Source organism: Narcine bancroftii, chromosome 6 (assembly GCF_036971445.1).
Source record: "Narcine bancroftii isolate sNarBan1 chromosome 6, sNarBan1.hap1, whole genome shotgun sequence".
Lineage (NCBI taxonomy): Eukaryota > Metazoa > Chordata > Chondrichthyes > Torpediniformes > Narcinidae > Narcine > Narcine bancroftii.
In genome coordinates, this window is record NC_091474.1 from 130,029,190 (window position 1) to 130,055,833 (window position 26,644).

The following is a 26,644-nucleotide window of genomic DNA, read 5'->3' on the forward strand; positions in this document are numbered from 1 at the left end:
CCTCTGTCAGAGTGATGGCTAAAACAAATTGTGGAGGTGCAAAGAAACTACCTAAGATCCAAATCATACCACCTTTGCTATGGTTTACGTTTCTGTTCATGAGGTCTTCTACGGACAGTAGTCATTAACACATCCATACCTCCCTCCTAAAGAATGTATTAATCTGTTGGATATACGTTTGGGGATTTTTATTCATCGTAATGAGAATTTTTCTGTCATCAACAGTGGAGTCTTTCTTGGCCTACAAGTACACTCTTCCCTCTTAATAATGTTCCAAACAGTTGATTCTGGTAATACTAAAGTTTGGGCGATGACTTACTATTTTATTCTTGTTTTTCAGCCTCATGGCGGCTTCTTTGACTTGGCACAGGAATTGGCACAATTCCTGTCCTCATGTTGAAAAATGGCACCTATGGTCAAAAGATTAGGAGCAAGCCTCACTCTCTTGTACCCGTACCAATGTAGCAATTAAACATACCTGAATAATCACAAACACCTGTGAAGCCAAATCTCCCAAACATTATGGTGACCTGAAATAGGGGAACTATGTATAAAAAGTGCTGTAATTACTACATGGTCAAACCTAAATGTATACAAATAACCTTGAATAAAATCTGGAAATGTGCACTTAAATTACATGTGAATTGTTTGATTACACATTTAAAACTGGAGCACAGGAGAAAATAAAGGAAAAAAGTGTTTTTTCCCCAAACAACATGGAGGCACCATATGTATTGTTTGTCTGGATGTGTGCTTGTATGTTTTTGCACTGAGGATCAAAGAATGCTGTCTTGTGCAATCAAATGATAATATACTTGAACATAAATGATAGAATAATGGAGAGTGATGTAGTAAAGAGAGATTGAGGAGTACAGATGCATGGTTCCCTGAAAGTGGTGACTTACTGTAGGTGGACAAAGAGGTGAAAAAGGTATTTGGCACACTTTCCTTCTTTAGGTGGGGTATTGAGTACAAGGGTTGGGACCTCATGAATTGGGTGACCCCACATCTGGAGAAGTTTTGGTCACCTAGCTTTAAGAAGGATGTTAATAGTTTAGAAATGGTGCAGAGGAGGTTCACCAGGATTTTGCTGGGACTGAAGAGCTTGAGTTAAAAGGAGAGTTTGGCTTGTCTGGGTCTTCATTTCCTGGAGCGTAAGAGGCAGAGGGTGCCCTGATAGAGGTATGCAGTATAAAATCATGAGGAGCTTGGATATAGTCAACACTCACTTCTTTTCCAGGATAAATGATTCTGGAACTAGAGAGCATAGGTTTAAGGTGTGTTGAGAGATGCAAAGGGGTTCTGAGGGGGAACTTTTTCATTCAGAGCCTGGTCCATTTCTGAATGTGCTCCCCGAGGAAGCTCCAGAAGCGGATATAATTACAAATGTTTAAAGACATTTGGGCAGATACTGTATATGGATGTAAAGGGTTCAGAATGAGATGGTTCAAATGCAGGCAAATGGGATGAGGAAGAATGCCAACTTGGTGGACATGGATGAGTTGGGCTGAAGGGCCTGTTCTGTGCTGTAATGCTGCATAACTCTGTTACTTTTTGTATATCATCTTCATCATAGCCGGGTCAAAATGCTGAAGCACTTTCCCATAGCTCAGAGACGCTGGGGTTGGGATGGTGGATTCTTCTCTGCATGGGTTGCAGTAGTTCAAGAAAGTTGCTCAGCATCAATAAGAATGAGAGAGCATCTAATAGAAACATAATGAAAGGGTTAGATAATATAGAGATAGGAAAGTTGTTTCCATTGGCCTCAAGAGTTGGGGAAGTAAATTTAGGACAGAGATGAGGAGGATTTATTCTCTGAGAGAGTAGTGAATTTGTGGAATTCTCTGTCCAAGGAAACAATAGAAGCTGCCTCATTAGATAGATTTTTACATGGTAGAGGAATAAAGGGTAACGGGGAAAAGGAAGGTAGGTGCAGCTGAGCCAACGGCCAGATCCACCATGATCTTGTTGAATGGTGGAGCAAACCCGATGGGCCAGAAGGCCGACTCCTGCTCTCATTTCTTATGTTATCACCTCTCAAAGAGCAATAATGATGAGCAGTCAATGTCTTCCATAAAATAAATATAAATTGGCATATGATTGCATTCTCTCCTTCCCATGATGTTAGAAGCCAGGTCATTTTACAGAAGAATACACACAAATTAATCTGAATGCACCTTGTCTCCAGGACACCACCCCAAACCTCCATTCCACCCCAGCTTTTCTGCTTTTGATGTAATTGGCAGCAGAGATTTTTGGTTTTGTACTTAAAAGCACAGGAAGTAAAGCACTGGCTGTGGCACCAGTGTGTGGAATTCACTCACCACCCACTGTGACACCATCTGTTCCAAGGTTGTTTTCTTTCCCAAATAAAAGAGATTAGCACTTTCAAAGAAGAATCTCTGTTGTGGGTGAATTCTCTTACATTTCACACAGTGGAATTTTATAGGTTTTGTTGTTGGAGGACGGGAAGGAGACAGTGGGGAGTGGATTTGCTAAGTATTGTTCACACCAAGGTCCATCTGAAAGTTATTCTGCATGATTTTCCCAAACTGCCAGAATATCCTTCCATTCTGCTTCGCAGGTCCAAAACCTCAAGTCATAATGGGATGGTCATGGATGAATTTTCCTGTAATAAATAAAATGGAAGTGATTGAAGGGAAGCTTAATAAATATGGGGTAAAGAAGAAGCAGGAGGTGGAGGTCAGGCTGTGGAATGAGATGATTAGAGGTGGAAGAGTGTAACTCTCAACCAAAAGATGACCATCTTGTTGAGCCTGTGATTGTATATTTACTCCCCAAGATTTGATGGTATTAAGTGGGAGGTAGTAGGTCAGCAGTTGTCTCATATCACTGCCCTTTATTTATTCTTTCTTCATTCTAATGGGCCATAAACAATCTGCTGAAGGAACTCAGCCGGTCAAGAATCATCAGTGGGAGAAAAAGAATTGTTGCCGCTTCGGGCCAGAGCTCTTCATCAGGACTGAAAGTAAGGAGGGAAGAGAGCTGGTATAATGTGGATGGGGAAGGAGGGGTTGGACTCCTTGTTCTATTCTTACACTGACCTGTCCAACCTTGCCTTTCTCCACAGCCAGAGGGAGAGCCACCATAAACGAGAGGATCAATACCTCACATTCTTCCTAGGCAGTCTACAGCACAATGGTATGTATGTAGAATTTTCCATTATTTTGCTGTGAGACACTTTCATTCTAGTGGGCTACTTTTCATCTTAAAATATCCATCTCAGTTTATTGCAAGGTCTCTAGAATGTTCGTATGTCTCTCTACTGTTCAGCTTGCCTGTGTGGGGCCAAGCAATCCTTCAGGAAAATCTAGTCCACAATATTTCCCCATTTAACCTCCTTTTGTAAAGGGGCATCACAAACATTTCTTTAGTTTTTCAGTTTTAGGGAAAACCTTTTCATGTAAAAGCAGTGGTAGGGTCATGTACAATCACAATGTTTAAAACACATTCAAACAGGTAGGTGTTATTTCTGTGACATGTATAATGTTTTTACAGTGAGAAAAAAAAGAGCGATTGTAAAGACTGACATTCTCGGTCTTTAATGGCTTCACTTACCTCCGTAAAAGGTTCGAAGGAGGATTGACTGGTCGAACTCACTCCGTCTTCCATCCGCCTGGGGAGTGGACTCAGAGGTGGAGTGAGGTCGTTCCACCTCCTCTGTAAAAGGATTTCTGCTGAATGCAGATTCAAAGGGGAGGGTTGATGTGTCATGATGACATCGTCATCCCATGACCCAGGAGCGCATATTTTAAAGGACCCATATGGTCCAAAAAAAAGGCGATTTACATTGTGCAGAAGATCTGCCTGAGTTCTAAGACTGCTTGCACAGATCTCCACTAGCGCTCCTACCTACTCTTCAGTCACTGTTTTCAGTATAGGCACTTTCCCTTCCCGACGCGCATGTTTGACATCCTGGTGGCAGTTGGCACTACTGCACTTCTCACCTTCAGCTTCGGAAGGCGGCTTGCAATTCACCACTCCATAAGTACCAAGGGATCCACATTTAGCATAAAAGGTAAATTCGCCTTTTTTTTAAAAACTTTGTGTATATAAATGTTGTCATGTTATATGCTGAGGTTGTTGTGTAGCTAACTAATACTTCCATTTTGCATATGCAACATGTTATCTTAATCAAACCATTTTAGTTCCAACATCATTTTGGGGAGTCTGTACTACCCTGCCTCCAATCAGGATGGGAATTGCACTCATGAAGTGATCCTTGTATTGAATGTCCCTGATACAGCTAATGTTAGACCAGTGTGACTTAAGTTGGATTTTTAAAATCAATTGTTTGACATCTTCGGCAGGAGATAAACCTGCTTAGATTCCTGGGTTTAAATGCATAAGGATTTAGATTTACTTATCGTTATGACTGTCACGTGTACTGAGATACAGTGAGAAGCTTTATTTTGCTTACCATTCAAAGGCTGGTGAAGAGTAACTATTCCTGCTCCATCTTGCCAAAAAAAAGATAAAGAAAGAAAGACAAAAATGATCCATTCAGAAAGCATGGTTGAGGATCAGGCTAACACTTCTGATGCAGCCTCCTCTTCCATTGTATCTGCCACCCAGGTAACAAGATGAGCTTGATTTGATTTGTCTCATGTACCAAAGTCGAGAGAAAACGTTGGTTAACGTGCTAGCCATGTAACACAACAGGTAGTAAAATAACAACAAGTAAACAAATGGATAGGATAACAATGTGGAATGTCATGTTACAATAGGTAAAGAGAAAAGTGTAGTTGTAAACAAATGGTGGAAGGACATCATCTTTTGCCGGTGTGAGATCCACTCAAGAGTTTGAGAAAAGCAGGAGAGAAACGGTCCTGGAATCTAGAAGTTTACCTTCTCAAGCGCATGTAAAATATGATATACATTGGCACCTCCTCAGAGACAATGGAAAGTATGGAGGGAGTCAATGGTGGGGGTGGGAGGGGAAGGTTGGTTTGCACATTGGCCTGAGTTGCATTCACAACTCTCAGCAGGTCTTGCAGTCTTGGGCAGAACAGTTCCCATACAAAGCTGCAAGGTATCAGGACAGAATATTTTATGTGGTGTGTCTTTCAAAGCTGTTAAGGGTCCTTGAGAAATTTCCTTGGTTTATGAGAAAGTAGTCTCAGGTGTAGTTTCTTGGTGATAACGTCGATGTGGTTGGACCAGGACAGATTGCTGGTGGTATGTACTCATTAGAATATGAGGCTTTCCATTATCTTCATCTCAGCATTGTTGATATACTCTGGGCCCTGTACTCCCCTTCATTTCCTGAAATCAATGACTAGCTCCTTATTTTTGTTGACATTGAGTGAGAAGTTGTTGTCCTGACCCCATGTCACTACACTCTCAACTTCCTCTCTACACTATCTCGTCATTTTTTTGAAATCCGCCTACGATGATGGTGCCATCTGCAAACTTTGGCCAAACAGTCACATTGGCCTCACTACAGGGGGTATAGTTGTAGTGCCATTTGATGAAGTAGACAAAGACGATGCGGTCAAACAATATTCATGGCTTTTATTAGCGGAAACTTCTGGTACAATAATGAAAGACAATGGGTGCATACACAGTTATACCCAAGAGGAGTGTATTTAACGGTGGAGATAATGCACAGCCAATGTTATTACAGCAAGGCTCGCCAGGGGGGAGACAGGCAGCTTGGCAGTCATTCACCACAATAGTGAAGGTGTGAGTACACAAGAGACTGCAGATGCCAGAATCTGGAGGAAAAATCAACCTGCTGGAGGAACTCAGTGGGTTGAGCAGCAGCAGTGGGAGAAAGACAATTACCTACTGTATGTTTTGGGCCAGAAGCCTCAGCCAGTAGTCGAGGCTGTAAAAGGTCAGTCTGCAGCCTTGCATGGCTCCAGTGTTTAGGGTTTGTGTGGAGAAGGCATTGACACCAATCCTCATCACCTACATTCTACAGGTCAGGAAGTTGAGGATGCAGTTGCTAAGATATGTATCATAGTTTTGGGGATGAGATTATTTGGGATATAATGTTGAAGACAGTAACAGGTGTCCTTGTTGACCTGAAGTCCCAGTGTAGAGAGCAAGATCAGGGCGATGGCATCTGCTGTGCACCTACTGTGACTGAAGGCATGCAGTGGATCGAGGGTGTCTGGTCGGCTGGTGTTGGACATGATTATCTGTTATGAGTGAGAGAACAGATTCAATGGGTCTGAAAAGCAAGGAGTCTGAACACAGTCTGGCAGTAAATGATTTTGCATGGGAAGATCACAAAAGGAATTAAGCACACACACACACACACACACACACACACACACACACACACACACACACACACACACACACACACACACACACACACACACACACACACACACACCTTCTGTAGTCACATACAATCAAGAAAAAAACAATACCATACACACCACCCTTTGACTCAGGACAGGCACGGCTCTATGCTACTAGAAACACTAACTAATACCCTCCCAAACCTTTAACAGTGCACACCTCATTGAACACTTTCTCCAGCACCGTTCCATGATACTTGCACCGTTCCATGATACTTGGCTTGGAGTGAAGCAGGGTGGTCCCTCGAAGATGGCAAAGAGGAAGAATGGCACCCTTTATGGAACTGGAGGGTCGGGGGATCTAGCCCAGGTCATTTACAGAGTCAGGTCTAATCGATTACAATGGCCAATGGCCTAAGGCTAAGTACAAAGGTACTTAAAGGGGCCAATGGTCAGTGTGCACTGATGGGTGGGGTGGGGCCAAACCTTGATTGGCAAGTGGTGTGTCTTCCGAACGGGTAGAGGACAGTTCTGTCACATGACAGCCACGGCCCTTCACAATCCAGTCCACCCCTGTGAAGTCACACCACTCGCCAATCATTACATGGAGTGCAGTGAAAGAAAATTAATATATCTTAATAGAAGTCTAATCCTTGAAAGTCAGGACAGGCACAGCTCTATGCTACTAGAAAGTCCAATAATTCATGGATACAACTAGAGTACAATTCCAATTATCCGAAATTAGATTATCCAAAATTTTCAGTTATCCAAAAAAAATGTTTGGACTTGGAAGTGACATCTGTTTGGCTCCAACAGAAAAATCAGAAATCCTAATTTATCCAAAAAATTTTGAAGTCAAAAATGATGTCATTTTCACCTCCGAAAATTTTCAGATAAATGAGGATATCCAAAACAATCAGAAATCTTCAGTCATCCAAATTTTTTTAGGAGCCAACTGATGTCACAGGTTGAAAAAATTTTGGAAAAACTTCTGAGTAGAATTTCAAGTTTTTGGTGTTGGATTTATCATATTTTGTTCAGGTTGTTTTCTGGTGAGAATTAAACATAATTTCATGCTTAAAAAGCCTTCCCTTCAAGAAAAAAGACAATACCATATCCACCACCCTTTGACTCAGGACAGGCACGGCTCTATGCTACTAGAAACACTAACTAATACCCTCCCAAACCTTTAACAGTGCACACCTCATTGAACAATTTCTCCAGCACCGTTCCATGATACTTGGCTTGGAGTGAAGCAGGGTGGTCCCTCGAAGATGGCAAAGAGGAAGAATGGCACCCTTTATGGAACTGGAGGGTCGGGGCCCAACACAACCTGCTCCCATGCCGTGGCAAATGTAATCTGGCGGCCCTGTTGGCCAACACTGTGGCTTCACATGCTGACAGATAGGACAGTTAGTAACAGTAGTCTTACATTAATTCAGTGTCAGGGTGACCCTGAATTGCTCTGCCAACTGCCGTGTACCATCGGTCCCTAGATGCCCACTTTTGCAGAGTGCCCACGCAGCTAACGCATTGAGGTTGGTTTCATGTGGGGAAACAATGGCACAGCATATGTGGGCAGCCTGGTCCATAGCAGCATTGTGTACAGCCTCGTCTCTATTTTTCGTGGATATGGGCATCCACATAGTGCACTGAAAATTTTCTGTGCATTGCCGGATTCCAAAAAATGCCAGTTTTCCCTCCCCCGGAGTGGGCATCCATGAATTTCCCACCCCATCTCATGCCATCGGGCCATCCACACTGCCATACTCTTGGCTACTGCCTAAGAGTCGGTGTAAATGTGGACTAGCTTGGTCGTGTCCTGTAGGGTGAGCGCTACTGTCACCAGCTCGGCAAGTTGACTGGACCCACCTGCCCCTTCTTTCATTGAAATTTTCCTCATGGCGGGATGAAGTCTCCCCGCTTTTCAATATTGCTTCCCTCCATTCCAGGGGCTAGAGCCGTCTGTGAACCAGGCGTGAAATTTTTGTTCAGGCTCGAGTGAGACGAAGGGTTAGCCCCAGGACACAGAGGAGGGCCAGGTTTCAGTATTTCTGGGGCTGGGTTCTGGGCCTGCTTCTGGAGGCGGCTGACCCTTTCTGGACTGGGTTCTGCTCAATCAGCGTTCACTATAGAGGACTGCTTTGTGGGTGGAATCAGGAGATTTGACCCATCATATTATTGGCTGGTGGGGCTGTAAAACAACAGGGCCAGTGCCTGTTTAATGCTCAGTGGTGAGAAGCACCAGATAGCAGGCAAGCAGCTGGCGCTTGAATGGGCTGTAGCAATTTTGTCCAGAAGCTGTGAAGGACTCTACTCTCTTGGATCTTCTGCTAGAGGCTCCATTCGGCAACCGCCTCACTGGCGTAGAGCTGTAATTTGAAAGGAACATCTGCCTGGCGGGGAGTGAGTGACCCTGGTGTTTTCTAAAAAGTTACGATCGCGGGCTCCCTCATAAATGCCGTTCACCAGTGCCCACTCCCTAATGACCCTGGTGTCCTCACAGACTGTGTTCCATTGCAATCACCCATATAAGTCCCACTCGAGGAGGATAGGGTACCAGACCCTCACAGCAGTCACTACCCAATCACACAGGATACTGTCATCCCAAATCCCTTCCTGCAGCACCCGTACTTTCTGGTGGGAGAGCCTCAATATGCTCTTCCAAAGCAGGGAGTTATAGATGGAGTCAGTCGAGGAGAAGGAGTTGTCTGATGGATTGAGACATATTCACAACCCTCTGCAGTTTCTTTAAGTGGCTTTTACACAATCAGCCTCTGCATGGAGGCTGGTTAAAAGCCGAATGAAAAGATATTTCTTACTTTTTCATGCAGGTCCAGAATGGCCTGCTCTGATGTCCCCTTTCAGCCTGGAGGCAGCTGGGACATTGATGCAGCAACAGGAGGTATGGCTACTGCTCCAATGATGCCATACATATGCCCGAGCAATGGTTGACTTTGTTATCCATAATCCCCCAAGCAGCTGGAACCTCTCTGTGTTTCTCAGAATGGTTTCAGTTGCGTGGGACATTATGGGTAGGGAAGACAGCCATTTTGCTCTGCCGTATATTGAGCCACTGGCGCTGACGAGCGGCCACAAAGGCCAAAGCAGCCTGGAGAGATGCCAGAAGCTGGAGTGGCAGGTGGGGTTGTCACAGCCCACCCCGGCTTTCCCCCCCCCCCATGACTCCCACCCCCACCAGCCGCTCCTGCCCCGGGGGGGGGGTCATGGAGGGAGAGGGGTGAGTGAGTGATAGCGAGAAAAGTGAGATGGGTCGGAGGCTGACAGCATCACAGCAATGTCATCAGTCCGCCCCTAGCCAGCCGCTTGCAGCAGCAGTACATTCATGATGTGTGGCGGTGCGCTCCACTCTGCCGCTGATGCTACCTCAGAGAGAGATTGGAAACAGCGCCTTGGAGCTGGTTGGGGACCATTCATGAAAGTAAGTTTTCTGAAATGAGGGTGGAGAATCTCCGCCTTTATGTTCAGATTTTTGCTTTATAAAAGAGCCTATAGGCGGAGCAGTTCCTGCACCAAGCGGTGATGCACCCTGATTTACTTTGCTACAATTTAAAAGATTTTCAAAATACAAGGAAATCCTTAACATTATGACAAGGATACCTTACCACAGTGTTTCAAGACAATGACTCACCATCAGTCCAGATGAAGGATTTGCACCCACATTGTTGTCTTATCTTTTTCTCCCACTGATACTGCTCGACCTGTTGAGTTCCTCTAGCAGATTGTGTCTTGTCTCACTATCGTATTCTGTGTGAAGCTGGCCCTCGGCTATAAATAGTGCCTTATGACATAATCCATAGAACAAGGGATAGAGAAGAATAGCTGATCTTATTGCAATTATTTTTTTCCAAGGATTATACAGCAACAGACTTGGTTTGGTTGTTTTCAGTTTCGCCTTTGTTAGAGAACATTGGTTCCTGGTCATACAGCCTTTGGAACCACTGTTCATATTGACTCTCCTGACAGGGCAGCCAAAGGCAAAAAAGAGGTAAAGCCTTCAATGAAGTAGTAACCATGTAATGAGCTGAACAAAAGAGGATGAAATAGGAGCCGGAGTCAGCCATCTGGTCCATCGAGTCTGCTGGGCCATTCAGCAAGATCTGGCTGTGGGCCCAGCTCCACTGACCTCCTGTTTCACGTAAACCTTAATTCCTCTACTTTTCAAAATTTGATCCATCTGTGACTTAAAAATATTTAATCAGACTGATTCTACTGCTTCAATGGGCAGAGATTTCTACAGATTCACTCTTCTTTGGAGTTGCAGTACCTCCTTATCCCTCTCTTTAATCTACTTCCACCAAACTTTCAGGCTATGTCCCCTAAAAAATTTGCACTGCACCCCCTGCCTCAGCTTCAAGTCAGGTCAAGTATATTACATCTGATTGTACAAGTAAACGATGAAACAGCAATTCAGCCTTTGGTCCTCGGTGCAAAACATGCAGACATACAATCAGAAATAACACACATACAGACAAAGAATACGTATGCAGGACAAGTCTCCATATATACAAATAAATATATAAATATTTTGACAGAAATATGAGCGTCTCATTCTCCAGTGGAAACAACCTCCCTGCTTCCATGATATCCATTTATTTCTTAATTTTGTACGCTTTGATAAGATCTTCCCCATCCTTCTAAACTCCAGCAAGTACATTCCCAGGCTACTCAATCTCTCCTCACAACCTTAACCCCCTCATCTCCAGAAACAGCCTAGTGAGCCTGTTTTGCACCACCTCCTAAGCTGATACATCCTTTCTCAAGTAAGGGGACCAGAACTGCACATAGAACACCAGGAGCAGCCAGTACAGTTGCAGCAGAATCTCCTTGCTCCTGAATTCAAATCCACTGGCAGTGAAGGCCAACACCTCATTTTCCTTCCTGATTACCTGCTGCACCTGCAACTACCATATTACAATTCCTGTACAAACACTCTCAATCCTCTTTACACAACGGCATGCTGTAATTTTTCACCATTTTAATATTCAAGATTTAAGCTTCAAGATTCTGTTTATCGCCACGTACAGAAAAATACACTTTTGTTTCCTTTGTTTGCCTGGAAGAACCAACAAAGAGGCTTCTCTAATCCAATGCCACTATCAAGACAATAAAGAGAAGGAAAAGAAAATCCCTTCAAAAATTGAGTGTCAGTGGATCCCACTATCTCCTACCATGCTGCTGCCTCCTTCTACCCCCCCCCCCCACCCCCATCCACCACTTCGTGACTCTGTAGCCACACAGCCTCTTGTCCAGTCCAGCAGTGAACCTGAGCTCAAAACGTCCTCCTCGGTAGACTGGATCTGAATCATTGAAGTGATTAAGAATCTGTCAACTCCCGAGCCCTTGCTTGCCATCGGTACCCACATGAATCCCAGTCCAGAAAAACGCAGAAGCCGGTCACCAGCAGCCTGCAGCGAGTCCTTCAGCAGTCAAGCCCCATGCTGGCCCACTCCCGCCATTGATATTGCCTTCCAAAGCAAATGGCATTTGGCTCACATATACTCACACTTAACCATCTATATCTCCTTGCAGACTCCCTGTGTCCTCTGCATAATTTGCTCAATACACAAACTGTTCATGCATATTGTGAAGAGTTACGGCCTCCGGACCAAATCTTGCACCACTCCATTCACCACTGATTGCCAACCAGAGAAACACTCATTTATCCCATCCCCCTGCCCTCTAATGGTTAATCAATTCTCTATGCATGCCAATACATTACCCCCAATGTGCATCCTTATCTTATGCAAGAGCCTTTTGTTTAGCACCTTATTGAATGCCTTTTGGAAGTCCAAGTAGGCTACATCCACCCTCCATCCACTGCACTTTTTATAATCCTAAAAAGAACTCCAGACCTGTTCTTCCTGTCTGATGGAACAAATTTTCTCCTGATATCTCATTATTACTTCCTTAAGTGTCAGCCAGGATTATCTACTCAAATATCTGGAGAGGGACTTAAACCTATATCAAAGTGCGTACAACTTGGAGATGCTCTTTTTTGCGTCATTTATTATTTTCTAGCATTGCAAGCCTTTTGAAGGTCTTTGTTTTTTTTTATTACTCACCCATAGGATTTGAGCATGGCTGAATAGTCAGTGCATGCTATCAAGTTAACATAAGAAATTGGTGGTGAGCTGCCTTCCTGGACTACTGTGGTCTTTGTAGTGAAGGTATTAAGCTCTGCTGTTGTGTGGGATGCTGAAGGATGAACCAGTGGGAATTGTGGAAAACCACTATTGTGTCATGACTGGCTGCTGCCGGCTGGACATTCCTCCCAAGACTGATCCTACCCATATCACTTTGCATGTTCCCTCTCTCTTTGCTTCGATTGGTCAGCAAGGTTGATGGTAGTTCCAGTCTTTAATTAATAAAAGCCTGATAGTTTCACAACATCAGCCTTTTGTGATAATTGATGATACATCATTACATTAATTTTTTTTAAAAAAGCATGGAACAGTGCCTGAAACCTGAGAAGCTTGACATCGACCCCAGGTCCCTGGATGCCACTAACACATTCTAACTTAGGCTACACTGCTTCAAAAATTTCTTGGCAGTGGCCGCAGATGCCATCACCACGGATGCTAATCGACTGAGACTATTCCTTTCACATGTTGGGTCCCGAGAGTTCCCATTGTTCAGCAACGCCAGCTCATATGAAACAGCTATGGAGACCCTCAAGGCCCAGCATCACAGGAAGGTTAATGAGATCTGCACCAAGCATCTCTTAGTCACCAAAAAACAGCGACCTGCTGAGTGGAGTGTCGAGAACCTACAGGCCCTTCAGATCCTCTTTAGGGCATGTGACTGTAAGACCGTGTTGGCCACCCAGAATGCAGAGGGCCTCATAAGAGATAAATACGTGGCCGGTATCTGCTTCGGGAACAGACAGCAATGGCTATGGAACAAAAAAGTTCTCGACCTCCAAAGGACAGTTGATCCTCCAGAACTTAGATGACTACTCTGCTGCTTGGTTGGCGGGGGAGCCACTATCTTGGGACAGGGCATCATCCTGCCCTGTGAGTGACTTGTTCCCCTGCACCTCCCACTACTCTAGCAAGTTGACATCGGCCACCATTGCAGGAAACCTCTCCAAGTGCTACTTTTGCGGGCAGGGTCAGCATTTGAGAAAATGCTGCGTGTGGACAGTCGCCACCTCGGGCAGTGCTATAGGTGCCACCTCAGGCAGTGCTATCACCGCCATCTTCCCGGAAGTGCTATTGGCGCCATCTTCCCGGCAGTGCTATCGGCGCCATCTTCCCTGCACTGCAGCTACGCCATGTGTGAATCCTGCGGGTCACCAATTTGGACTACCCGCCAAATGCCATCTTCCCAGGCATACAATACTTCGAGGGGTCGAGGCTAGCTATCTTGGAGCTGAGGGCAGCCAACTTAGATGCAGAAGCCCCTATCAGACTCAGACAATGAATCCATACTAGCCTCCATCATCTTGAACAAGGGGGCCCTGCAATTGACAGTTTCATGATGGACGACCAGGTAAACGGGCACGATATCAGCTGCTTCTTCGATAATGGGAGTACAGTAAGCTTTATCCACCTCATACCACTAAACAACCATTCCTTAATGTACGGCCCGCCAAGCATAGGATATCACTTGCATCCAAATCATACATGGCAGCCACCCTGGGGTCCTGTATAGTGTACAAACGGTTCAACTGCTCGTTATGTCACAACTCTGTGCCCCCTTGCTACTGGGGCTGGATTTCCAGTGCCAACTTCAAAAGTCACTCTGCAATTTGATGGGCCCCTCCCCCCACCGACTACAAGGAACAGTTTACAGACGGCCCCCTGCAGGTGACATATGGTCTCTTGACCCTCAAGGTCAAACCCCCTCAGCTGTTCTCCAACTTCACCCCCATTGCAAGCCAGTGGCCACTGGGAGTAGACGGTACAGAGTGGCTAACAGGGTGTTCATTAAGGTGAAGGTTCAGCACTTATTGGGCAAGGGCATCATCGATGGGAGGGTCCAGGAGGTCGTGTTAAGGAATGGGAAATAGAATAAGATGGTTATAGACTACAGCCAGACCATCAACTGGTATACACAGCTCGATGCTTACCCCCTTTCCCGCATCTCCAAAATGGTCAACCAGATTGCACAATATCAGGTATTCTCCACGATTGACCTGAAGTTGGTGTTTCACCAGCATCCGGTCCGCCCAGAGGACCACCAGTATATGGCATTTAAGGAGGATGGCCGCCTCTACCACTTCCTCCAGGTCCCTTTCGGTGTCACAAATGGGGGGGGGGTCTCCATTTTACAGCGGGAGATGGACTGCATAGTGGACCGGTACGATCTACAGGCCACCTTCCCATATCTAGATAATGTTATTATCTGTAGCCATGGCCTGCAGGATCATGATGCAAACCTCCTCAAGTTCCTCCAGGCAGCAAAATGCATGAACCTTACTTATAACGAGGATAAATGTGTGTTCCGGACAGCATGGCTAGCCATACTTGATTGCTTGGTCAAGAGTAATGTCATTGGCTTGACCTGGACTGCATGAGTCCACTGATGGAGGAGCTACCCCTCCCACATATCCTCAAAGTGCTGAAGAGGTGCCTCAGGTTCTTCTCATACAATGCTCAATGGGTCCCCAACTAAGCATACAAGATTCACCCATTGGTCACAACTACCACGTTTCCCCATCAGCAGAAGTCCAAGTTGCATTCAACAGTGTCAAAGACGACATCGCCAAGGCACCAATGCATGCTATTGACGAGTCCACATCTTTCCGAGTGGCGAGCGATGCATCTGACTTTGCCTTGTCTGCCACACTCAAATGGGAAGATCTGTCGCCTTTTCCTCACGCACCCTTCAAAGCCCTGAAATTCACCACTCCTTCGTCGAGAAGGAGGCCCAGGCCTTCGTGGACGCTGTACGCCACTGGCGGCACTATCTCACAGGGAAACTGTTCACCCTCCTCACAGATCAGTGAGCAGTAGCATTCATGTTTAATAACAAGCAAAAGGGCAAAATCAAGAATGATAAGATCCTCAGGTGGAGAATCGAACTGTCCACTTACAATTATGACATTCTCTTCCAGTTGGCAAACTTAATGAGACCCCAGACACTCTTTCCTGAGGAACTTGTGCTAGTGTTCAAATGGACAGACTGCAGGCTCTCGACAATGACTTTGTCACCCTGGAGTTACTCAGATTTTCCATTTTATCAAATCTCTGAATTTACCATACACCATTGAGTAAGTCCGGACTATGACTAAAAACTTTCAGGTCTGTGCCAAATGCAAACCCCAATTCTGCCGGCTGGACAAAGTACATCTGATCAAGACTACCCGCCCCTTCGAGTGCCTCAGCGTTTATTTCAAGGAACACCTCCCCTCCTCAAACAGGAATGGCTACTTCCTACCATCATCGATGAATTCTCCCTTTGCTATACCTTGCCCGGATATAACCACGGCCACAGTTACCAAGGCCCTCCACAATATCTTCACTCTCTTTGGGTACTCTGGCTTCATCCATGGTGACCGTGGTACATCATTTATGAGTAATGAGTTGCAGCAGTACCTACTGGCCAGGGGCATTGCCACGAGCAGGACAATCAGCTACAAACCTAGGGGTAACGGGCAAGTAGAAAGGGAAAACACCATAGTATGGAAGGCCATCCTGGCCCTTCACTCTGTCCAGTTACTTTTATTGCCAACAACATTCCTCATAAATAGATGTTTGTTTTCCCTAGGAAATCTGCAGCAGGGACGATGCTCCCCACCTGTCTTACCTCCCCAGGACCAGTTCCGCTATGAAAGCACATCAGGCAGTCTAAGACTGACCCACTGTTCAAGATGATCTGCCTTCTCCATGCGAACCCACAGTATGCCTACATTGCTTTCCCTTTCGAGCGCGAAGAGATGAGTGGAAATTTGCTAGTGGGCATCAACCTAGACACTACCAACATGGGAGGGAGTGGGGCAGGTTTGACAGCCAGGAATGGATGCAACTGTATGGGGGGGGGGGGGGGGGGTACAGCACCTTGTTTGAGGGGGGCAATGCCCATGGATGCCCCCCAACCTTGGTGCCGATGCTGATGCTGGCTGCACGAGATTCCAATATATGATATCCAAGGTGTAAGAGAAGAGAAGGCAGTGTACATATAGGGTGGTTAGTTGGGTGGCAGTCAAGCAGGCTGCTTCCTCTGGACAACATTGAGCTTCTTGGGTGCAATTGAAGCTGCCTCATCCAGACAAGTGCAGAGTATCCAACACACTCCTGATTTGTGCTTTGTAGATGGAGGAAAGGTCCTGCAGAGGGGAGTCACCCACAACAAAATACCTAGCACCTGACTGCCATTGTAGCCAAGGTATTTACCTGACTGCTCAGAACATAGAATCCCTCTCATCCTCACCTACCACCCCACCAGCCTCTGCATCCAACACATTATCCTCTGAAATTTCTGGCACTTACAACAGGATCCCACCACCAGGCACATCTTCCTCTTTCCTCCCCTCTCTGCCTTCTGCAGGGACCGCTCCCTCTGTGACTCCCTCATGCACTCATCTCTTCCCATCAATTTCCCCCCGGCACCATTCCCTGTGGCCACAGGAGGTGCCACACTTGCGCCCACACCTCCTTCCTCACCTCTGTCTGGTGACTCAAACAAGCCTTTCAGGTGAAGTAGCACTTCACTTATGTATCTGCAGGACTGATCTACTGCATCCAGTGCTCCTTCCTGCATCAAAGAGACTGGACATAAATTGGGGGATCATTTTGCTGAGTACCTTCACTCCATCTACACCATTAACAGAGAACAGTAACAGCCAAGCATTTCAATTCTGTGTCACACTCTCATACTCACATGTTTGTCCATGGCTTTATGTACTAACCTACCAAGAACACCTGCAAATTGGAGAAACAACACCTGATCAGCCAGACGGCATTAACATTGACTTTTCCGGTTTCTGCTAACCTGCTCTCCTCTTCCCCCTTCCCTTCCCCTTTCAAGTTCTCTTCCCTCCCTTCACCTAGCTATCCCTCCTCCCCTTGATCTCTGCTGTCCCCCTCCCTTCTCCACCTATCACCTCCTGCCTTTGCAACCAACCCTCACCACTATTCTTTTGTTCAGACACCTGCCGACATTTTCCCATATCTTGACGAAGGGCTCAAGCCTGAAATGTTGCTATATAAAGGATACTTCTTGACCTGCTGAGTTTCTCCAGTTTTGTGTTTTTACTTCAACCATAGTGTCTCCAGACTTTCGTGTTTTATTTCTGCTCCAGTTGAGTTTCTAGTGTACGGAGATCCTTAGGATGTGGCGATCCAGTAATGGTAATGTTGGTGGCTGTTGAGAAGTAGTGGCTGAACATTCTCCTTCTATTCTAAACAGTTATTGCTGAAGCAGATTTTATGGCATAGACATTACTTGCCACTCATCAATTCATGCCTGGATATTGTCCAAACCTTGCGGGAAGTGACCATGAGTTGCTTCATTACCAGAAGAACTGCAAGTGGAATTGAACATGGTGCAATTAGCAAGCACCCCACTTATGTCCTTGGAAGGAAGATCATCATTGAAGTAGTTGTGCCAAGGGCACTGCCCCAAGGAACTCCTGCAGCAATGCATTGGGTAAAAGTGATCGACTTCCAACACATTCCCTTTCATTCCTTTATCAATCAACTGTAGCTGGTACAGTCTTCCTATTCAGCATCCAACTCAACCATGTCTTGGCTGCAGCTCAATGATCTCCATCTGCTAGCTATCCATTCTCAACTGAAAACCATCAGCAGATACTTGAATGTGTTCACTATCCTCGACATTGAATGATGATGGAATTCAGCTCAGCTGAGAAGCATTTGATATGGCTATCGATGCAATCTCCCTTTGAGCTTCTCAGAGTGGACATCCCAGACTAGAAATGTGATCACATGGGTAATGTTCCCATGCAATAATTCATGGAATTTTGCCAGAAACAATGTTGCTTAATGCTCTAACTGAAGTAAGACGTGCATTCTTTAATCTCTGGTAACATTTCTCCCTTGAGGTTGTGGAGACGAGATCATTGAGAAGGTATTTAAAAAGATGCAGAAAGATTTTCGAAAGATCAGGACAATAAGTTCAGAGAAGGAAATAAGGTCTGTAGTATTGAATGATTGTTCAGGCTCAAGGGCCAAGTCACCTACTTCTGGTCCTATTTTTTAGTTTATTTGATTGATACCATCACAGATTATGAACAGCATGAATGATAACTACAGGAGTATGCCTTAACTGAAGGTTTGGGCTAGTTTCTGTGTTACATCAACCATATCAGTGGTTACTGCCAGTCTTTGTGGCAGTGAAGAGCCAACCAGAATTGTTCTTTTTCATTAAGAAAGTTTGGGCTAGTTTCTGTGTTACATCAACCATATCAGTGGTCACTGCCAGTCTTTGTGGCAGTGAAGAGCCATCCAGAATTGTTCTTTTTCATTAAAAAAGTTTGGGCTAGTTTCTATGTTACATCAACCATATCAGTGGTCACTGCCAGTCTTTGTGGCAGTGAAGAGCCATCCAGAATGGTTCTTTTTCATTAAGAAAGTTTGGGCTAGTTTCTGTGTTACATCAACCATATCAGTGGTCACTGCCAGTCTTTGTGGCAGTGAAGAGCCATCCAGAATGGTTCTTTTTCATTAAGAAAGTTTGGGCTAGTTTCTGTGTTACATCAACCATATCAGTGGTCACTGCCAGTCTTTGTGGCAGTGAAGAGCCATCCAGAATGGTTCTTTTTCATTAAGAAAGTTTGGGCTAGTTTCTGTGTTACATCAACCATATCAGTGGTCACTGCCAGTCTTTGTGGCAGTGAAGAGCCATCCAGAATGGTTCTTTTTCATTAAGAAAGTTTGGGCTAGTTTCTGTGTTACATCAACCATATCAGTGGTCACTGCCAGTCTTTGTGGCAGTGAAGAGCCATCCAGAATGGTTCTTTTTCATTAAGAAAGTTTGGGCTAGTTTCTGTGTTACATCAACCATATCAGTGGTCACTGCCAGTCTTTGTGGCAGTGAAGAGCCATCCAGAATGGTTCTTTTTCATTAAGAAAGTTTGGGCTAGTTTCTGTGTTACATCAACCATATCAGTGGTCACTGCCAGTCTTTGTGGCAGTGAAGAGCCATCCAGAATGGTTCTTTTTCATTAAGAAAGTATGCACTTTCTCTTGAAGTCCACAGTGATTGACCCACCACTTTCCCCTCCTCAGTCCTTAGTTAGCTAGCTATCTCTCCTCCACAGTACCTCACATCATTCCACAATCCTACCTGCCATCTTCTCTCTGCCTCCACCCTTCTTCCTTATTAGCCTTTTGTTCTCTGATCTCCTGCTTGGCCCTCAACCAAATTTCTCTCCCACTCTCCTCAGTTCTTCTCCCAGTTTTGTGTTTTTACTTCAACCATAGTGTCTCCTTCATCTGCCTTCTTACTTTAGTCTCTACCCCCTCCAATCTCTTCCCTGGCCTTCCATGATCCTCACATACCATGACCAATCATCTTTTCCCAGCTCCCCTACCAAGTGTGATTGATTCTCCACCTCCCTTCTCACCGTCTCCCTTTGATTTCTCCTGTCCATTCCAGAGCCCAACACATACCATGCTCCTGTGCCCTGATAATTAAATTCCTCTCCCTTGCTGCTGGCTCTCCATTTTGCTTGGTTATTCTGTGCAATCATCACCATTTTGAACTTGCACCCAATCACATATCTTCCACTTTGTTACACCCTTCCAGACTTGATTCCGACCTTCCAACTTCAAGAAACTTGTTTTTTCTGCTTAGTTTTTTACCCCTCCCCTCTCCTGCATCACACAGCTTTTACGTTTTATTATCTTTACTTAAATGGCAGAATTAGGACACAATTTCACAAACTACTTTGGTAGATTAAATGAGATTAGGTTATACACGGTGAATGTTAACTCCCTGGAGAGTGATATAGAAGAGTGAGACCGCTGGGTACAGGTACATAGTTCCATGAAAGTGATAATGTGAGTAGACAGGGTTGTGAAAAAGATATTTGGCACACTTGCCTTCAGCTGTCAGAGAATTGAGTACAATTGTTGGGTCAACATTGGTGAAGTCACATGTAAAGTTTTGTGTGTAGTTCTGGTGAACCAGCTTTGGAAAGATGTCATTTAGGTTGGAGAGAGCAGAAGAAAGTTTTCAAGAATGTAACTAGGACTGGCAAGCTTGAGTTATAAGGAGAGGCTGGCGAATAGGGGTTGAGGGACGACCTTATAAAGCGTATAAAATCAGGAGGGGGATAGATAAAGTAGTCATGGTCTTCTTCCCAGTGTCTAAAACTAGAAGGTATACAATTAAGGTCAGAGGGCAAGGTTTAAAGGTGACCTGAGGGGCACCTTCTTCGCACAGAGGGAGGTGAGTATGTAGAACTGGGTGCCAGGAGAAGTGGTTGGGGCGATTATAAATGCAACATTTAAAAGACATTTAGACAAGGATAGGGAAGGCTTAGATTAGTGGTTCTCAATCTTTTCCTTTCCACTCATACCACTTTAAGCATTCCCTATGCCATAGGTGCTCTGTGATTAGTAAGGGATTCCTTAAGGTGGTATGTGGGTGGAAAGAAAAAGGTTGAAAACCACTGTTTTAATTGTACCTAATTGACTCATTATGTGCACAGTTTCATAACTCCAAAGGAAATGGGCTAATGACAATTTTTCACAAGCAAAATATTTCAGTAACAATTTGGTTTAGAGCAGTGATTTTCAACCTTCCCTTCCCACTCACATACCACCTTAAGCAATCCCTTACTAATCACAAAGCACCGATGGCATAGGGATTACTTGAAGTGGTATGTGAATGGAAAGAAAAAGGTTGAGAACCACTGGGTTAGAGGGATAAGGACGACATACAGGCAAATTGGACTAGCTTCAATAGACCACCTGGCATGAGCAAATTGAACTGAAGGGCCCGCTTCAGTGCTGTAAAAGCTATGACTCAGTAACACTATGATCTACCCATCCATTCTGTCCACCTCATGCCCCATCTGTGATGGTGTCTGCAGTTCCTACATTGTCTTCACCATTTTGAACTTGCACCCAATCACATATCTTCCACTTTGTTACAGCCTTCCAGACTTGATTCCGACCTTCCAACTTCAAGAAACTTGTTTTTTCTGCTTAGTTTTTTTACCCCTCCCCTCTCCTGCATCACACAGCTTTTACGTTTTATTATCTTTACTTAAATGGCAGAATTAGGACACAATTTCACAAACTACTTTGGTAGATTAAATGAGATTAGGTTATACACGGTGAATGTTAACTCCCTGGAGAGTGATATGGAAGCAAGTCATCTTTGATCCCAAGGGACAGCCGAAGAAGAGAAGAATTTTAAACCAAGTACTAATTGAGAAACTGACGAGATCATATATACATAAAACTGATTTTTATGCCCCACCCAGTTTTACTTTCCATTGAAAGCAAATCCTAAAATCAATAATTTCACTGTAATTGTCAGGGAGGGAGTGTGAATCCAAAGTTGGTGCAGAAATCTTTTTAATGCCTAGATTCAGAAAACAGTATCACATCAAAGATTAGATATCTGAGAAACAATACCACAGTAGAGAGTCGATGAAGGGGTGTCGTGGAGAGCTGGTATCCCGGGCAGGAATTGATGCAATCAATACTTATGTCCAACCACTTGGTATCATGCACTAGAATGCCACCTCCCATCCAGCTGCAGCTTTATTACTGGCCGAGAGCTCACACAGTGTTTAATTAAGCCAGGTCCCAGTACGTTCATAGGGTTTGGCTGCTTGACTCTGGATGAGATATAAAGTCCACACCATTATGGTTTGTTCACGCAGGTGCCCCATTTCAGTGAACGATAATATTGCTGTTTACTCAAATCAATATTTAACTACCTCAGTTTCTTGATCTTGCAAACATTTCATTCGACCTGCTCTTTGAAGCAATTGTGCACAATCCTTCTTGAGGGCTTTATCAATGTTAACATTATCATTCAAGTATTGCTTATATATTTTCACATTTCAGGAGGCCAATATTGGAGATGAACTTTATGAATCTGAGAATAATGTGACTGTCAAATCTAACAAAAGGCACCACATTTTATGACAGTAATAAAGTGAAAGCATGAGGGAGATTTGTTCAAACAAAGGGATTTCATTGGAAATCATAATTAACTAGTTTTTACAACTTGCCAAATGAGAGTGTACTGCCCACTTTAGTGATATTCATCTATAACCAACCTACTCTATTCTTTGAAGTTCTGCTGCTTCGATGATTGTAGCAGCTTGTGTTCCCCATATGACTCCAGAGTTTGTCCAATGGAGTAACCACTGAAGGACAGACTCAGGTTATACTCAAGGCATCTAGAAGAATGAAGGGGAATCTCATTGAAAGATAAAATTCTGAAAGGTTATATGCAGGAAGAATGTTCCTGATGTTGGGGAAGTCCAGGACAAGGGGTTACAGTCTAAGGATAAGGGGGAAGGGATTCAGGTCTGAGATGAGGAAAACCCTTCACTGAGAGAGATGTGAACTTGCAGAACTCATAGAAGAGCAGGGATATGATGTTGAGGCTTTAAAAGGCACTGATGAGACCTCATTTGGAGTATTGTGACCAGTTTTGGGCTCCTCATTTAAGAAAGGATGTGCTGACATTGGAGAGGGTTCACAAGGATGATTCCTGAAATGAAAGGATTATTTTATGAGGAGCTTTAACAGCTGTTGGCCTCTACTCATTGGAGTTTTAGGTTAATGAAGGGGGAATCTCATTGAAACATTTTAAATTTGAAAGGCATGGACAGAGTAGATGTAGAAAGGTTATTTTCCATTGTAGGAAAATCTAGGAGAAGAGGGCACAACTTCAGGATTGAAGGGCATCCACTTAGAACAGAGATGTGGAGGCATTTCTTCAGCCAGAGGGTGGTAAATCTGTGGAATGCATTACCACAGATAGTTGTGGAGGCTAGGTTATTGGATGTTTTACAGGCAGTGAGTGATAGGTTCTTGATTTGGCAAGGCATCAAAGGTAATGGGGAGAAGGCCAGACAGTGGGGCTGATGGCAAAATGGATCAGCTTATGATTAAATGGCAGTGCAGACTGAATGGGCTGAATAGCCCATTTCTGCACTTGTGTCTTATGGTCTTATAGTCTTAAAAGGGGGGAAAAAACTCAGCCGGTCTTAAAGGTAGCGATATATTATCACCATTTAGGCCTGAACGCTTCTTCAAGGTATGAGTGATATTACAAGTTCCCGTTTTAGTAAAATGAGATTATCACTGTAGTATAGACAGAAGGAACTGAATGTTCACAGTTAATATTTAACATTGCACACAAGCACCATCACAAGCCACAGCCCAGCAACAATTCAATACATTGGAAGAACTGAGGGAAGGTTTGTCACAGTCTTCTGGATTCGATACATTTGCAAAGTCACTGTGATATTCCACAGGAGAACCATTCTGACTGCTGAAGAGAAAATAGCATTTTGAATAAGCTCTTGTGACCAACCATTTTTGATGGAATTCAGAGCAAAGCATGCTCTGTAAATGACTGGGCCTTTTTGGTGGATTGACCTGTGCCAGGAGGGTCTTTTGGGAAGAAAAGTGCTTCATTTTGATTGTGACAGCAGTGAAGGTCACTTGGAGAGACCTATGCCAGGATCTTGGAAGCTTCGTGGAGGCCGCCCAGTTCAAGTCTCACCTACAAAAGGACCTGGAGTGTTATGACCACAGCTCGTGTGGATGGATATTTCTTCAAAGGCAACACAAGGAGAATTCGTGAGTCTGTAGCAGCGACAACTCCCGTCTCCCCATCAGGTCAACATTAATTCTGGGCATCAAAATTCCAAGGCCTACAGTTCAACACTGACTCGGAAAGACTGAACTTCGAAGTAAGTTGCTAGATTTTGGCCTGAACGGTTTTGGGTCTATCACGCACACGTGCACACACACACACTAGTACACTTGCGCATAGTTGGGGATAGATTTAGTGTTAAGGATATTTGAAAAGTTAAGACTATGGTTTAAGAGTTAGAAATAAAATTAGTGTTTTAAAATTAAACACTGTCTGGTTCATTGCCTATTGTTGCTCGCTACATGCCTGTCCCGCATCGGACTTGTCAGCCACAAACGAGCCTGCAGCTGACGTGGACATTTACCCCTCCATAAATCTTCGTCCGTGAAGCCAAGCCAAAGACATGCAGTATGTAACAGTGAAAAAACACAGGTATCTGAATTAAAGGCTGGGGGAAAGGGGAGGAGTACAGACTAAAGGTGTTAATTGGACATGATAAGAGGACAGGCGAGAATTGATTTTGGCTATGTGAAAGGAGACAGAGGGAAAATGGAAGGGGGAGAGAGAGAAAGCTAGAGGAATGGAGCCAAGGAGAAGATAGTGTTGGGGAGGGGGTGTGTTTTAACAGAAATCAATGTAAATGGAACCCATTTGGAGGGTGCCCAGACAGAAGATGGAGGCATTGTTCCTCCAATGTGTGGGTCATCTCAGTCTGGCAGTGCATGAGACCATAGACAGACATGTCAGCAAGGGAATGAGACAGTCACTGTAGCAGTCTTCAGACATAAAATTCTGACAGGGCTATTCTTGTATATATATATTTTTTAAACTTGAGAAGGAGGAAGCAAGAAGATGAGGAACTAAAAAAATAAGAAGCTCATTGGAAAAACTAGGGTGAATGCCACCATTGAAAAAAGCTGAGTTGGTTGGAATAGTTGTCCACATCACAATCTTTCTTCATAAACCAGTCCTGCTATCCCAGTATTCTATCTACTGAACCTTCACAGCAATCCCACAATAGCAATAAATGGGTATATAGCTAGGCATACATCCAGCACGACCACTGAAATACAGTTACCTTGAAGATAATTTTTACCTACTGCTGACGGAATATAATCAGTTGGATGCCATCAGAATTATAATTTGCAATGAGGAAGAAACTTATAGAAAATCATTTCCTGTATTCTCTCACTCCTTTGACAAAGAATTTTCTGCTGAATTCTCATTTGCATTCTTGAGACAGCTTACGTGGTTTTGTTCTTCTCAACAAGGGGAACCCCTCTCTCAATTTTTCTCTCTCCCTCTCTCTATCCGTAAAATATCTCTAACAGGCTCTTGCCAGGGTCATCTGCAGACACAGTAGTTACTCTACGCTACTGAACAGTTTTAAGGTAATCATCCAGGCAATGGCCAACTCAGTGAAAAAGGAAAAGTGGCAAAGAACCAAAAATAATTAATGTGTCAAAAAAAAAGTTAAATACTGTAGGTGCTGGAAACCTGAAATTAAAAAAAAAGTACTTTTGTGCCACAAATTTACGATCTACTTAACAGCAAGTGTTGTCCAGATCATATTAAATGCAGGGATGGACTGATACTGTGGCTGGGGGGTTGCAAAGATTGAATCAATGAACATCCCCACCTGGCCTTAAGCTCGAAGAAAGTCACTGATGAAAGTGGGAGAGCCTGGGGCAGCAAGCTGAGGAACTCCTGCAGAGAACCTAGCAATTATCTCATTACCCTCATTGTGAAAACTGATTGCTCAAAGTATTAACCATCTGTTGGTTGAATGGATTATCTGACCCAAGAATTCCACCTATCACATTTTGTAACATTTTGCAATTGTTTTTAAATATCAGATGTCCGGACACATTCAAAGGTCTGTGGTGATCCTGCAGTTGTCAAAGCTGGGGCAGAGCATCCTTGAGTGCCAAGGGAAGTTCTGGTGCATAGTCTTTCAGTGAATCATGAAATACCCTGCCAGCATCCAGATGCTGAACTTCAGAACTCCAAATCACAGAGATCAGAGAAAAGCTGCAGTTGTTGGAATTGGAGGAACTCAGCAAGTCAGGTAGCATCCAAGGAGCGAAATGAACAGTCAGTATTTCAGGATTGGTAAAAGGACTCCAACCTGAAATGCTGACAGTTTATTTCTCTCCATGGATGCTACCTGATTTGCTGAATCTTGTCACCCCTCTTAGATTGGTTCTCTGATTCTAGATTGGTATATTCAAGGGTACTAAATTCTTAGCCCTGGGCAAGACTTCCAGTGAAGAGATTAGGCAGTCATTACAAAAACAAATGCAGTAAAATGGCTTTTGTACATCAGCAATATACATGGGTAATTTTTTTTTAATCTCCTTTTCTAACTTCTACTGTGATGAAATGCTTTGAGAGGCTGGTCATGGCCAGAATGAACACATACCCAAAAAACAATCTAGTCCCGCTGCAATTCACCTATCGTCACAATCCCTCCACAGCAGATGCAACATCACTGGCTCTCCACTCAGCTCTGGATCACTTTGAAAAGAGCAATTCATACATATGACTGCTCTTCACCAACTACAGCTTGGCCTTCAATACCATTA

General features: G+C 44.2%; 1 long non-coding RNA gene across 2 annotated transcripts in view; it reads left to right on the forward strand.

Moving 5' to 3' along the window:
- Positions 1–2,926: 2,926 nt before the first annotated feature.
- LOC138737593 (uncharacterized) overlaps positions 2,927–26,644 on the forward strand; it is a 55,007-nt gene continuing 31,289 nt past the window's right edge. For both annotated transcript variants that reach the window (XR_011341040.1, XR_011341041.1), the window contains exons 1-2: positions 2,927–2,989; positions 3,092–3,162. This is a non-coding gene — a long non-coding RNA (uncharacterized lncRNA). The remainder of the gene's footprint in view (positions 2,990–3,091; positions 3,163–26,644) is intronic.